We start from the raw sequence: 13,611 nt of genomic DNA, 5'->3' as shown, positions 1-13,611 counted from the left end.
CTTTAACAAGTGGTACTGGGAGAACTGGACAGCAACATGCAGAAGAATTTGAAACTAGACCACTTTCTTACACCATTCACAAAAATAAACTCAAAATGGATAAAGAACCTGAATATGAGACAGGAAACCATCAAAACCCTAGAGGAGAAGCAGGAAAAAACCTCTCTGACCTCAGCCACAGCAATTTCTTACTTGACACATCTCCAAAGGCAAGGGAATTAAAAGCAAAAATGAACTATTGGGACCTCATCAAGATAAAAAGCTTCTGCACTACAAAGGAAACAACAAAACTAAAAGGCACCCAATGGAATGGGAAAAGATATTTGCAAATGACATCTCAGACAAAGGGCTAGTATCCAAAATCTATAAAGAACTCACCAAAAACTCCACATCCGAAAAACAAATAATCCAGTGAAGAAATGGGCAGAAAACATGAATAGACATCCAGATGGCCAACAGGTACATGAAAAGGTGCTCAACGTCACCCCTCATTAGGGAAATACAAATCAAAACCACACTGAGATACCACCTCACGCCAGTCAGAGTGGCTAAAATGAACAAATCAGGAGACTATAGATGCTGGAGAGGATTTGGAGAAATGGGAACCCTCTTGCACTGCTGGTGGGAATGCAAACTGCTGCAGCCACTCTGCAAAACAGTGTGGAGGTTCCTGAAAAAATTAAAAATAGATCTACCCTATGACCCAGCAATTGCACTGCTAGGAATTTACCCAAGGGATACAGGAGTACTGATGCATAGGGGCACTTGTACCCAAATGTTTATAGCAGCACTTTCAACAATAGCCAGATTATGAAAAGAGCCTAAATGTCCATCAACTGATGAATGGATAGAGAAATTGTGGTTTATGTACACAATGGAATACTACTTGGCAATGAGAAAGAATGAAATATGGCCTTTTGTAGCAACATGGATGGAACTAGAGATTGTTACACTAAGTGAAATAAGTCATACAGAGAAAGACAGATACCATATGTTTTCACTCTTATCTGGATCCTGAGAAACTTAACAGAAGACCATGGGGGTGGGGAAGGGAAGAAAAAAAAGTTAGGGAGGGAGGCAAACCATAAGAGACTCTTAAAAACTGAGAACAAACTGAGGGTTGATGGGGGGTGGGAGGGAAGGGAAGGTGGGTGATGGCCATTGAGGAAGGCACCTGTTGGGATGAGCAGTGGGTGTTGGATGGAGACCAATTTGACAATAATCTTCATAATAAAAAAAAAAAAAAAGATCATAAGGCAGAGAAAATACATTTACAGTGCTATTTCAGAAAAAAAAAAATCTGTGTATTGGTGAACCTGTGTTCAGGTGTGAACTGTATATCCCACCACTCAGAATTAATAATTGTTAACATTTTGATATTTTTTCTAGTTTTCTTTCAGAGGTTAACTACCGTCTATGTGTGCTATCTTTTTTAATAGCAATATTGAGGAACATTGGCCTCTAATAGAGTTTCTCTTCACTTTTTTTTTAATAAACCTATAGTTTTAAGACAAAAACTGACAATGTGGTAGGAAGTTACATTTAAACAAAGTTTTCAAGGAAGCCTAACACATACCTAGAAAGATTTTATAATGGATTTTTAGGTGCAGGTCTAGACTGTGTCAAGAACTAATGGATCTCATGATTGAAGACAGCTTTTCAGGTATCAGGTAATTCTTAGGATTAGAAAAAGTCTTGTTTTGTGTTCTAAAGTGAACCACTGTGCCAGTGTGAATGTTTAATGTCCTGAGACCAGGGCTTTTGTTTAAAGTGCTTCTGTGAACTTGTGCTGTCAGTGCTGCGACCAGTGGCTTTAGGGTTCAAAATTCAAGTAACAGAGAGGCTCTAAGACTCTTCCATTCTGAGAGCATGGGCCTTTCTTTCCCTACTTTCCCACTTTCTATACCACTTCTTTCCCTCCCCAAGTGCCTTGGCCAGTGGCTCGGATGAACAAGCTGCTATTTATAACTTTATAATTGAAAAAGAAGCGTGTTGTCAACATCAAGAGTTAGCACTGCTAAGACAGAACAGTGGGCCTGTATGTGCTCCGATAGAAGACTTTCCCTCCTCAACCAGTTTCCATCCCACAAGTGGCAGCTGGTGATTTATTAACTCACTTAGTTCTTTCCTGGGAATAGCATTAAGCTCAGGCAAGGAACACCTTGGGTGATAAGTTTCAGGCATTTTAAATAGTTTCTTATAGTCCTCATTTAGGTCACTGGTGACATTTTTCTTTTAAGATAAAATATTCTGGACGTAGAACAAAATCATCATTAAGTTGTTCTTTCCATTGTGACACCATTTTCCCAGTCAGGCCCCAAATTTTAATAAAAATGATCCTACCTATCTCCCTTCGTACTCCATCCCTTGTACCCACAAATGACATACCAGTGATTACCAAAAACTACACTACACACACGCTACACTGTAAAAATGCAGCGTTAGCACTTTGGGGAAGCAGGCTGTGGGGTGTGGAGATGGTCTTTGAAGATCTACAGTATCTTTTGCTGTCCCACACACCCATTCTGCAGGTTTTGTCCTTCCCGGAAGGCCGTCTGCTTTTCTCAGCAAAACCCAGAATGAGCTGCCTTGCACTACTTCTCCCCCTTCCCCTCCACTGGGATGGGTGTGCAAACTACATGGCGTGGACGGGCTTTACTTGGGCTGCTGTAGAGCACAGCACACTGTGCTGACTCTTCAAAGGACATCCTCAAGCCACTCCTGTGGTGTCAAGGCAAGTAGAACTCCCTCCTCCCCACTTGAAGCCTGCAGTCAGGTATGACAGGGGCCGGTACTCGGAAGAGTGCATTCTTGTCATCTCTTTGCCACCATCCTCTGAAAGGCAGGAATGCCACATCAGCCTTTCCTCAGAGAAGGGTATGACCCCCCCCCCCCCTGCTGTGGGCACTTGACATTGGCTTCCTTGGTGGGGACCAGGTCGTCCTCGTCAGATTTTTTCCATTTCATCAGGAACATGAGTTCTCCGCTGGAGTCTGTAGCTCCAGTAATCTGCTCCATCCAGCTCCAAACCACTGGCAAAGTCCCATGGCTTTTCTGACTCTTCTTTCTTCTTCTTTGGTTTGTTCTCTGCCTTATTTTCAGAGCCAGAATCAATTTTGTGCTTGCCTTCCTCTGATTTATCTGTCCCATGTACTGTTTTCTGTGACTGTAGAAACTGGGCATTGAGGTCAGGGCAGTCCGGGTTGTCTTCTGACTCCCATGTGTTGTCCTCCTCTCAGGACCCCTTGCACTTCAGGAGTATCCCCTTTGCCTTTTCCACTCCATGTTTGGGAACCTTTTACACCCACGAATTCTTCCCCCTCTTCTAGCACCTCCTCCAGTTTCTTCTTAATTGGTTTCTTCCCCACAGTGCCCGCCAGCTTTCTGGTCTAAAGGGTGATGCTGCTCAGAGCTGTGCCCAAGAGCATGAGAGGAAACTTTGCCACACTGGTGGTGTGTCAGACCGGTGGGGAAAGTGGCCTCCAGAAAAGAAACAAATCTCTTCACTTTTTAAAGCTTGTTTTTGTCTTAGCAATAGAAACAAAGGTCAATACAACATGATGGTTGAGATGTAGTCTTTGGAGTCAGAATACCTAGATTTGAATCTCAAGTCTTTCACTGCAGAACCTTGCCAAAGCTAATTAAGTTTACATGCATATGCCTCACTTTCCTCATCTGTAAAGTAGGGATAGTAATAGTACCTACATTACAGAATTATTAAGAGAGCTTAAAATGGTCAGGCACATAGGAAGGTCTTGCTATGTGTTAACTTTTTCTTTTTCTTTTTTTTTTTAATGTAATTAGATAGCGACTTTGTGTGTGGATAGCAGCACGGTTACTATGTCAGGTAACCTTCAGATCTACCCTTCATTGCCCTGCTTGTAATGCTGGTGTTGGAACTTGCCAACATTTCTCTTTTGCCAGTAGAGCTTGCAGCAGGGAACTGTAGGAGAAGTGGTTTCTTTCTCAGACACTGGCGTACCTCTCTTCTTGTTCCTGGGGCAGCACCGTGAAACACCCAGTGATACTCATCTTCAAGCTGTTCTATGCCAGGTGCCAGTCAGAAGATGGAAACCACATGGTAATTTGAATGCATAACGTTCAATATGAAGAATTATTAACTGTTTATGATAGGAAAGCTACTGAGAAGGAATCAAAATTCAAAAGAATATTCTAGGGCCAAGAGAGAGAACCTAAGGAAAAAACAAACTTGGAAGGGCAGCTGCCTCCCCAGGTTGGGATTTAGGCCTCGTGAGAAAAAGTGTGTTCACAGCAAGAGCTTTTCCGCAGTGGTTGGGCTGAGGCTGGCAGACAGGGAGATACCAGCTCGAACTGGCAACCTGGAAGTCACCTGCTGGTGTGCCCTTGGGCCAGTGTTGGCAGACAGGGAACCATGTGGTGGAATGTGCTTGCAGGAGATCTCCCACTGGGATGCAAGTAGGCCAAGGCTGGTTGGTGGGCAGGGAACTTGAAGTTGTGACTGGTAAGCGGGGAACCCCTCCACAGGGATCTAGGTAGGCCAAAGACTCTAGGACTGATCTTAATGTTCGCTTGTTTGTTTGTTTATAAAGGATCTGACAGAGAGGGTTCCTCCCAACTCAGATCTCCCAGTATTCGAGTTCCTCCAGAATAAAATGCCAGCTTGAGGGAAATGACCTGCCAGAACATTTTTAAGACCTGTATAAGTGAGTAGAGAAAAAGGGCCGATGAGTCACTCTGTGGTTGGTGTTCTGGACCGAATGTTTGTGTCCCCCCGAAATTTATATGTTAAAACTCTAGCCCCTCGTGTGACTGTATTTGGAAATAGCATCTCTAAGAAAGTCATAAGGTTAAATGAGGTCATAAGGGTGGGCTCCTGGTCTGATAGGATAAGTGTCCTTATAAGAAGAGACACAAAGGGAGGGAGCTCACTCACACTTTCTGAGTGTGCCCACACACCGAGGACAGACCATGTGAGGATACCGGAAGAAGGTGACCATCTGCCATCCGGAAAGACTTCTCACCAGAAACTTTCTGTGCTGGCACCTCAATCTTGGACTTCTAGCTTCCAAAACTATGGGAAAATGAATTTCTGTTTAAGCCGTCCAGTCTGTGGTATTTTGTTATGGCAGCCTGAGCTAACCAATACAACTGGGTAAGTTCAAGGTGATTCAGTTAGGGTAAAATAGTACAGACTATTAATGGTGTGTTATGTTCATTTCTTTGATTGCAACCTAGAAAAACTATCTTAGAATCATGTAGCCAGGCCTAGAAGACAGTGGCTTAGTGCACAGCTAGAGATTTTGTCATTAAGGGTCAGCCATCGCTCTTAGGAAATAAATGAAATACCTACCACATACCGTATAATCTAGATGTTTGGAACTGAGCCAGAAAAACTGAGAGAAAGGTGCTGGAGTATGAGGCAGATGGGAGCCTCAAGGAAATACCAGGCCATCGAATAGTTTTATCATCTTGAACATATTTAGAAACTTCCAACTTACAGTGCCACAGAGGCACTTGACACGGCAAACTTTACTCATGGGGCTGAGCTGCCCTAAGACTATTTCTGGACCCTGCTGATTAACAGAGGATTCTCAATGAACTGTTTCTGTTGGCCAGGGGAGAAGGAATTGTTCTCGTGTAGTTTTCATTTGTCTTTGTAATTTGTGGAGCTAGTGTTTATTTGTCCATTTGTCAGTTGAAAATGCTAAGGTTCAGAGAGCTTATTTTTCCCAAGGTTACCTAACTGGGAAGTGGTGAACATAGGCCTGAAGGAGTACAAAACAATGCACTTTTATTCCAGTGTGCCAAGCTGTCTAGAGTAGAAAGAAGAACACTGGATTTGGTCCTAGACTCGGTTGCTATCTCTATGCTTGAGGAAGGTTTCTCTAAACAAAGCTAGTAACTCTTGTCTAAAATTGGGCTAATAATATATGTGCTGTTTGCTTTTTAAAAAACAATACTCCATTCCACAACTTTTTCTAAAGTCTGTGTGTGTGTGTGTATTTCTTTAAAGCGTGAATTTTGTTTCTCTTTTTTACCCATTCTTTCTTAACTTGGTTTATTTCACCCACTTAGGTGTCCTCTGAATCTTACTATAGTGCCACCTCTTTTTTTTCCCTTTTTTGAGAGAGAGAGGGAGGGAGGGAAGGAGGGAGAGCAGAAACAGGGGAGAAGGGTAGAGGGGAAGTGAGAGAATCTTTTTTTTTTTAATATTTTTAAGTGTTTAATTTTGAGAGAGAGAGGGAGCATGAGCAGGGGAGGGGGAGAGAGAGAGACAGAAAGACACAGAATCTGAAGAAGGATCCAGGCTCTGAGCTATCAGCACAGAGCCCAGTACAGGGCTTGAACTCACGAACCGCAAGTACATGACCTGAGCTGAAGTGGGATGTTTAACCGACTGAGCCAGCCAGGTGCCCTGAGAGGGAGAGAATCTTAAGCAGGCTCCATGCTCATTGCGGACCCTAATGTGGGGCTCTGTCCCCACAACCCAGGAATCATGACCTGAGCCGAAATCAAAAGTTGGTCACTCAACTGACTGAGCCATCCTGGCACCCCAGTGTACTATCACCTCTTAATCTACCATATCCTTTTTTAGTAGCTATACACTACTCCATTATTTAACTATTATCTCACTCATGGAAATTTTGATTGTTTCTATTTTTTCACTATCAGAAACATTGCTACAGTGAATATCAGGTTTCTATGTAGACACACATGTTAAATTACTAGGTCCATCGCTACTAAATTTTAATAGCAACTATTGAATTGTTCTTCAAAATGGTTGCATCCAAATATACTTCATCCCGATCGTCATGAACTTCTAGTGTCCCCTTTACTTAATATTATCAAATTTGATTGTTTCCAATTCGAGTGTGAAAAAATGATTTGTCATGATTGTTACAAATTACATTTCTAAAAAAAAGTTCCATTTCTGTGATTACTGGTGACGTAGAGAATTTTTTTGTTTATAGTTTCCTGGGAATTGCCTTCTAATATCTTCACCAATTTTTGTTTTTTATTGACTTCTAGGACATGGCAAAATTTAAATCCTGTTCCTACTTTATAGGTCATAAATGTTTTCTCTCATCTCAGGCCTTTAAAATATATTTACAGACCTATAAACTTAAACACATGTATCATTTTCTTCGTAACACATATGTGACCATACTGTCCCTATTGTTCTTGCCTTTTAGACTGATATTATATTAAGACATTATTATATCGATAAATCATAGATCTCTGATTCTTATCTTATATTTAGGTGCTATTCCAAACTATGGATATAATGTAATTTATGTTTAATATTGTTTATTTCATTTTCAGTGCTTTTTAAAAATCAGATTTGATAGGGGTTTATTTTATTGGTCTTTTCAAATAATACTTTTTAAAATTAAATTTATTTACTGTTTTATTGTTTTACTTTTGCTTTTATCTTTAGTAATTATTCCCTTCTATTTTCTTCAAATTTATCTTAATTTATTTTTTGGCTTATTGTATTGAATACATAGTTTATTTACTTTAAATTCTTATTTTAAATTCTTACTTTAAATACATTTAAGGTTATTAATTTTCCCCTGTCAGTAATGGCTTTGACCAAATTACACAGATTGTTAATTGTAAATCCCTAAGTGTCATTTATTTTCAAAAAGCTTGTAATCTCAGTTTTAATTTCTTTTTTAACCCAAGAATTGCCCAATTGTGTAATAGTATATCTTAAATTTCCCAAAGTGGTCTTTTTTATGTTGTTTTTTTTTGCTAATAACTTTTAGCATTTTTCCATATGAGGGAAGGAATAAAACTTGAATGATTTTTTAAAATGACATATATCCAACTTACAAAAATATAGTACATAGATAATATAATGCATAGCTATAGATGCACTGACAGCTTAAAAAATAAACTGTTAGCATATATACCTCTGTCATAATTCTCTCTTCCCCAAAGAGATAACCACTGTTCTAAACTTGATTTTTATCATTCTTGTGCAAGTTTTCATAATATTATTATAAGTGAATGTACCCTTGAATAATATATACTGATTTTATAGTATCTTTTTCTAGTTTGTATTTTTACTTAATATTATCTTTAAAAACCTTATCTGTATTGATACAGGTACTCCTGGTAAATTTATTTTTCCTATTCTCTAATAGTCTATGAATATTTCATTGAGCCTATATAACTTCCACATTTTTATCTTATTGATATTTTTATGAAGAATAATATATGATCAGTTTATATATTTTGTTTATTAAAAACAAATAAACAGGGGTGCCTGGGTGGCGCAGTCGGTTAAGCGTCCGACTTCAGCCAGGTCACGATCTCACGGTCCGTGAGTTCGAGCCCCGCGTCGGGCTCTGGGCTGATGGCTCAGAGCCTGGAGCCTGTTTCCAATTCTGTGTCTCCCTCTCTCTCTGCCCCTCCCCCATTCATGCTCTGTCTCTCTCTGTCCCAAAAAATAAATAAACGTTGAAAAAAAAATAAAAACAAATAAACATCTTATTTGTTTTGTTACACAAATTTTTCTCTTACATGATTTTGTCATTTGACCTATCCATTTCTAGTAGAGATTTGTTGACATCTCAGCCATGATTGTGAATTGGTCAAATTGCATTTTTCTAACCGGTTTTCCATTATAGAATTTTAAACTATTTTGCCTTATGTGTGTAATAGCTTCTTGGTGAATTTTTCTTTGCCCCATTTAATGCTTTTGGCCCTTAATTTTGTGCATTTTCAAGAATTCTTGGCAATGTTTAATTCTGGCTCTTGTAAGGAACATTTATATGACTTCTTAAAAATACAATGTGAGAGTTGCTCTTTTTTTTTTTTTTTTTTTTTACTGTTTATTTATTTTTGAGAGAGACAGAGACAGAATGTGAGCAGGGGTGGGACGGAGAGAGAGGGAGACACAGAATCTGAAGCAGGCTCCAGGCTCTGAGCTGTCAACGCAGAACCCGACGTGGGCCTCGGACTCATGAACCATGAGATGGTGACCTGAGCTGATGTTGGATGCTTAACTGACTAAGCCACCCAGGTGCCCCAAGAGTTGCTCTTTTTTTTTTTTAAATTTGTTTTTTTTTTTCAACGTTTATTTATTTTTGGGACAGAGAGAGACAGAGCATGAACGGGGGAGGGGCAGAGAGAGAGGGAGACACAGAATCGGAAACAGGCTCCAGGCTCTGAGCCATCAGCCCAGAGCCTGACGCGGGGCTCGAACTCACGGACCGCGAGATCGTGACCTGGCTGAAGTCGGACGCTCAACCGACTGCGCCACCCAGGCGCCCCAAGAGTTGCTCTTTTTTAATGAGAGTTTAACTCACCTATATTCATTGACATATTTGCATCTGTTTTTGCTGTATTACATGAGCATGTATAATTTTTTTCTCTTATGCCCTGACATTGTATTAGTCCTTTTTTTTGATTCTTTTCGCTCACTCTAGTGACTTGAAAATTATACATCCTAATTCTAGTGTTCAAGTGGTTACACATGCTTTTTGTTTTGTTTATTCATTTTTGAGAGAGAGAGAGAGCGGTAACAGGAAAGGGGCAGAGAGAGAGGGAGAGAAAGAGAATACCAAACAGGCTTCACACTTTCAGCACAGAGCCCGATGTGGGGCTCGAACTCACAAACTGTGAGATCATGACAGGAGCCGAAATCAAGAATCAGATGCTTAACTGACTAAGCCATCCAGGTGCCCCAGTTACAGATACATTTAACAGAAATTTTTAATTTATATATCTGAAATTTGAGGATATGTCCATATCAAAAAATTTCCCATTCCACAAAAGACAAATTATTGAACATATTTTACTGTATTGCCTTCCCAACAGCACAGTTTTGAAGTCAATTACATTGTTAATACCAGCTGATTATTGAGTTTTTAATATTATGTTTTAATTTTTAAAGGAATCCTTATTTAACAGTTATAATAAGTTTTATAACCACATTCATCCATTCATTTATTTAGCAAATATTGGAGAACCTGCTACAGGCCAGAGACTCTTGTAGGCTTTGGAGAGGCAGAAGTTTACCACTGTAAACAAATTCCTGCCTTTGTGGAATTTATATTAATTCAGAAGGGTACATGTAAAAATTTTGGATTTGTTAGTGTATTTATAATAAAAAAACTAGATGAGATCATCAAGGGGGTAATCACAGATTTTAAAAAGAGATGAGGTCCAAGGACTTGCAGAGAAGCTCCAGGAAGGAACTGCCAGAGGAGTAAAAGGAAAATCAGGAGAGTGGTATCTTGGAAACTGAGACAATTATTTCAAGGAAAAAAGAGATATCAACTGTGTCAGATGCTGTAAGATGAGAACTGAGAATTGGCCTTTGGATTTAGAAACAAAGAGGTCATTGACGCCCTTGGTAAACAGTTTAGTGGAGTGGTAGAGGGGAGAACCTGCTGAAGTAGAGGAAGTCAGAGACAGGAAATGAATGCAGGAGAGAAGGTGGGGAAGAAGGGAAGGGTAGCTAAATGGAGAAGTGGGACAGGAAGCCTGCTAAGACGGAGGAATACCAACATGTGTATGCTGGAGGGAAGTACCCAGTAGTAGAAAAATAGTGAGTTAGGTAGGCAGGGCAAGGGAGGCATTGCTGGAGCAAAGGCCTGGAATAGACCAAAAGAGACGCGATGTACGCAGTAAACCACGACGCATATGGCCTCGTTAGAGACATGCCTTACTTACATCATCCTCCTATCAATCGTCCTCAAACTACTGAGACAATATTTGTGAAAGTGCTTTGTAAACTTGTAAAGAACCTTAAAATGTACGCTACTATAACTATACGTAGAGACTTTAGAGTAAGTGGTCAGTTGCCTTTTTTTTTTTTTAATTTTATAACTTTGTTTGTTTGATCTCGCCCCAGGAAATACTGTTGGCTGGTCTTCAGCTGTGTGTACTTCCACATGGACACACGTACCTAGCATCAAAACATTTCACCTAGAGTACTTTGGGATTTTCCCACACTGGGAATTTGATACTTAACCTTTCGACCACCCAACAAGCAAAGAAAATATTACCCCTTTTATCTTCTTAGAAGCTTTTAAATGAGCCTCAAGCCATTTGAGAAAGCCAAGGGTAGTACTTCCATGAACATCTTTTTAGCCAGAATAAAAATAGATGTGAATAAAATTTCATGATTCTTATCCTAAAAAATATAAAATAAAAGTCTAAATTTAAAAGAGCTTTGCTGTTTGGTGTTTTATGAAAATGTTAGTGTAGTTGCCAGTATCAGGTGCGACCTAATAACAAATACTCAGCCTTCTACATGAAATCAAATAAATGCTTAATCATTCTTTATTTTTAAAAATTAGTATTGATTTGATTTAACATCAAACAGTTTTTTAAAGAAACTAATAAGGATGAGTAATCAAAATAATTTTGGTTAATACAAATGGTTTTTATTTTTCCTTCCATTTTTCATTCTCATGGCTCTGTTTCTCACTGCTAAAAGGTAATACATTATACAGTGTTTAGATAATTGATATAATTGTTTCAAGTTACCTCTTTAGGGTATTATCAGCTTGTAGGCATCAGTTTCTCTAATTGTCAAGTAGTGAATCCTTTATCTGGCATTTAATCTTGCCTCCCTGGGAAAATCAGACGTTACCACAGGGTAAATTTTCAAATTGCTGACCTGAAGTAACATGAGACTGTGCCTTGGCAGTGAACCTTCCCTTTCTGTTATTCATTGGAAGGATAATGATGTACTCTGTTGCCTGCAGGCCCTTGTTTCACTACCTTAAGAAGTAACATCTAAGTACTAGTTGCAGAGGTCTGAGTTTGGAAATTCCAAAGAAGATAATTGCATTGACAGAATATTTTTATTTCTTTTGGAAAGATGAGGTAATTAAAAAATGTAACTTTTATCATTTCTACCACTTCTTAAACCACTCATCTTGCCCATGTCAACATGACTCAGACATTCCACAAAGTTACCTAAAAGTGATCATTATTTGTTTTTATGAATACATTATGTATTTCATTTTATAGGTGTGTTTGAAATTTTTATTTCCATGTAGACTCTCCCATTTTTATAAGTAGGAAAACTGAGATTAAAATGTAGCTCACAATTTTTCAGTAAGACCAAAAAGACAAAGCTTTCTAGAGCTAGAAAAATAATTCCCTGAATGTTTTTAGCAAACTTGAAAAGAATATTTAGCAATTCCCATAAAATAATTTCCTAGGAGGTATAAAATATAATTTCCTAGGAGGAATAAAATGAAAAGGCAAATTTAAATTCTTTTATCTTCAGGTATCTCTGATTTCATTTTTCTGCTCTGTGGCTTTGCACTTACAAATAAGGTAGCTTGTGTGGCCAACCCTGAGGTCCGTGCTTGGGTAGTTTTCAGTAGCAGTTTTACAAGATCTTTTTGACACGAAAAATTCAATTATCTTCACAAAATTTGCCATATCTAAAACTATTGCAGTGATGCCTTCCCTTAAACTTAAAATGTCTATATTTTCCTTGGCCCGCGTGAAGCCAAGAAATCGTAATTGTATTAGGTTTAATACAGTAAATATTTGTCAAAGTCACATATGCTGTAGTTTCATTATTTTGAAGTTTGATGATACTTTATTTTCAGAGTGAATTTTACTATATTAATGAAAGAAAGTTGTTAGAATTTAAAACGTGTATGTGTGGGGGGGGTTTTCAGGCATTTTTTTTTTCTGTTGCTTAGACTTTCGATTTAGAGTTTTTTATTTTGATATTTTGATATTTTGAGTATATTTTATTTTTAGGTTTTTTATTTTGATATTTTGAGTATAGCGATCTGTTACCAAATTTAGTTTAGGAATAACTCAGTTTTAGAATTGCAGAGCAAAAATTTGAAGACCATTATATTTTTCCCTGTAGATCATTCAGTTCAGATTTTGTAAAGTAAACTGTAGGACAGTAATTACTTTTTGGCCTCCCATAGATGATGCGGGGAGATCTGTGGAGGGGGAGCACAAAGCATCTGTTTACACTCAGCAGCTCCCACCATCGAGAATGGAGGATCAGACCCAGTGCTTTCTTAACCTCGCTGCAGTGTTTTGTGAAAAGGTCAGAGATACATAAAAATTTTGCTAAATTTGGAAATACAGAGCTAGGGAGAGTGCACATGCAAACATTAAACTTCAAGCCAGTAGTGGCTGTGTCTAAGACTTTGGGATGAGATACAGAATGCAGGAGATGAAATGTGTGGAACCGTCAACCTAAGTCAATCACAGCAGTTTAGTGTCCTGCAAAATTGATAAAGGTGATTTGGAAGTGTTCCCTCCCCTGAGGCTGCCAGTCCTACAGAAGTGGCTTGTTCTAGAAGTGAATCTCTCCAAGTCTTTGTTAAACGTACATATAATTCTAATATTTTTCTCCCTTGTCCTTTATATCCCATGAGTTGTTGTTGTTGTTACCCCAAGTTGGTATGACAGACTGCAAGCTGTTGACCATAATCTCTTTTCTTCCCCCAAAATAGTTAGGGTTGTGGATGCCCAGTTCTTTTGTTTTGTTTTGTTTTGTTTCTTCTTCATTTTCCTTCATCTCTTAACACTTAAGTGTGGCCATGTGACTAAGTTCTCTTCAACTGAATGTGAGCACAAGTGATTTATACCACTTCTAGGCTTGGCCAAGAAAAGTTTCTCACA

General features: G+C 38.8%; 1 protein-coding gene and 1 pseudogene across 5 annotated transcripts in view; one reads left to right on the top strand and one right to left on the bottom strand.

The window, feature by feature from the left end:
* Positions 1–13,611, top strand: part of MICU3 (mitochondrial calcium uptake 3) — a 112,846-nt gene that overhangs the window by 24,969 nt on the left and 74,266 nt on the right. The window lies entirely within an intron of this gene.
* On the bottom strand, positions 2,857–4,986 carry LOC112869822 (chromobox protein homolog 1 pseudogene; annotated as a pseudogene).

The sequence above is a fragment of the Puma concolor genome, chromosome B1, assembly GCF_028749965.1.
Source record: "Puma concolor isolate L17-30 chromosome B1, mPumCon1.1.hap2, whole genome shotgun sequence".
Lineage (NCBI taxonomy): Eukaryota > Metazoa > Chordata > Mammalia > Carnivora > Felidae > Puma > Puma concolor.
The sequence above is the reverse complement of the archived record's forward strand: the minus strand, read 5'-3'. Positions and strand labels throughout refer to the sequence as shown.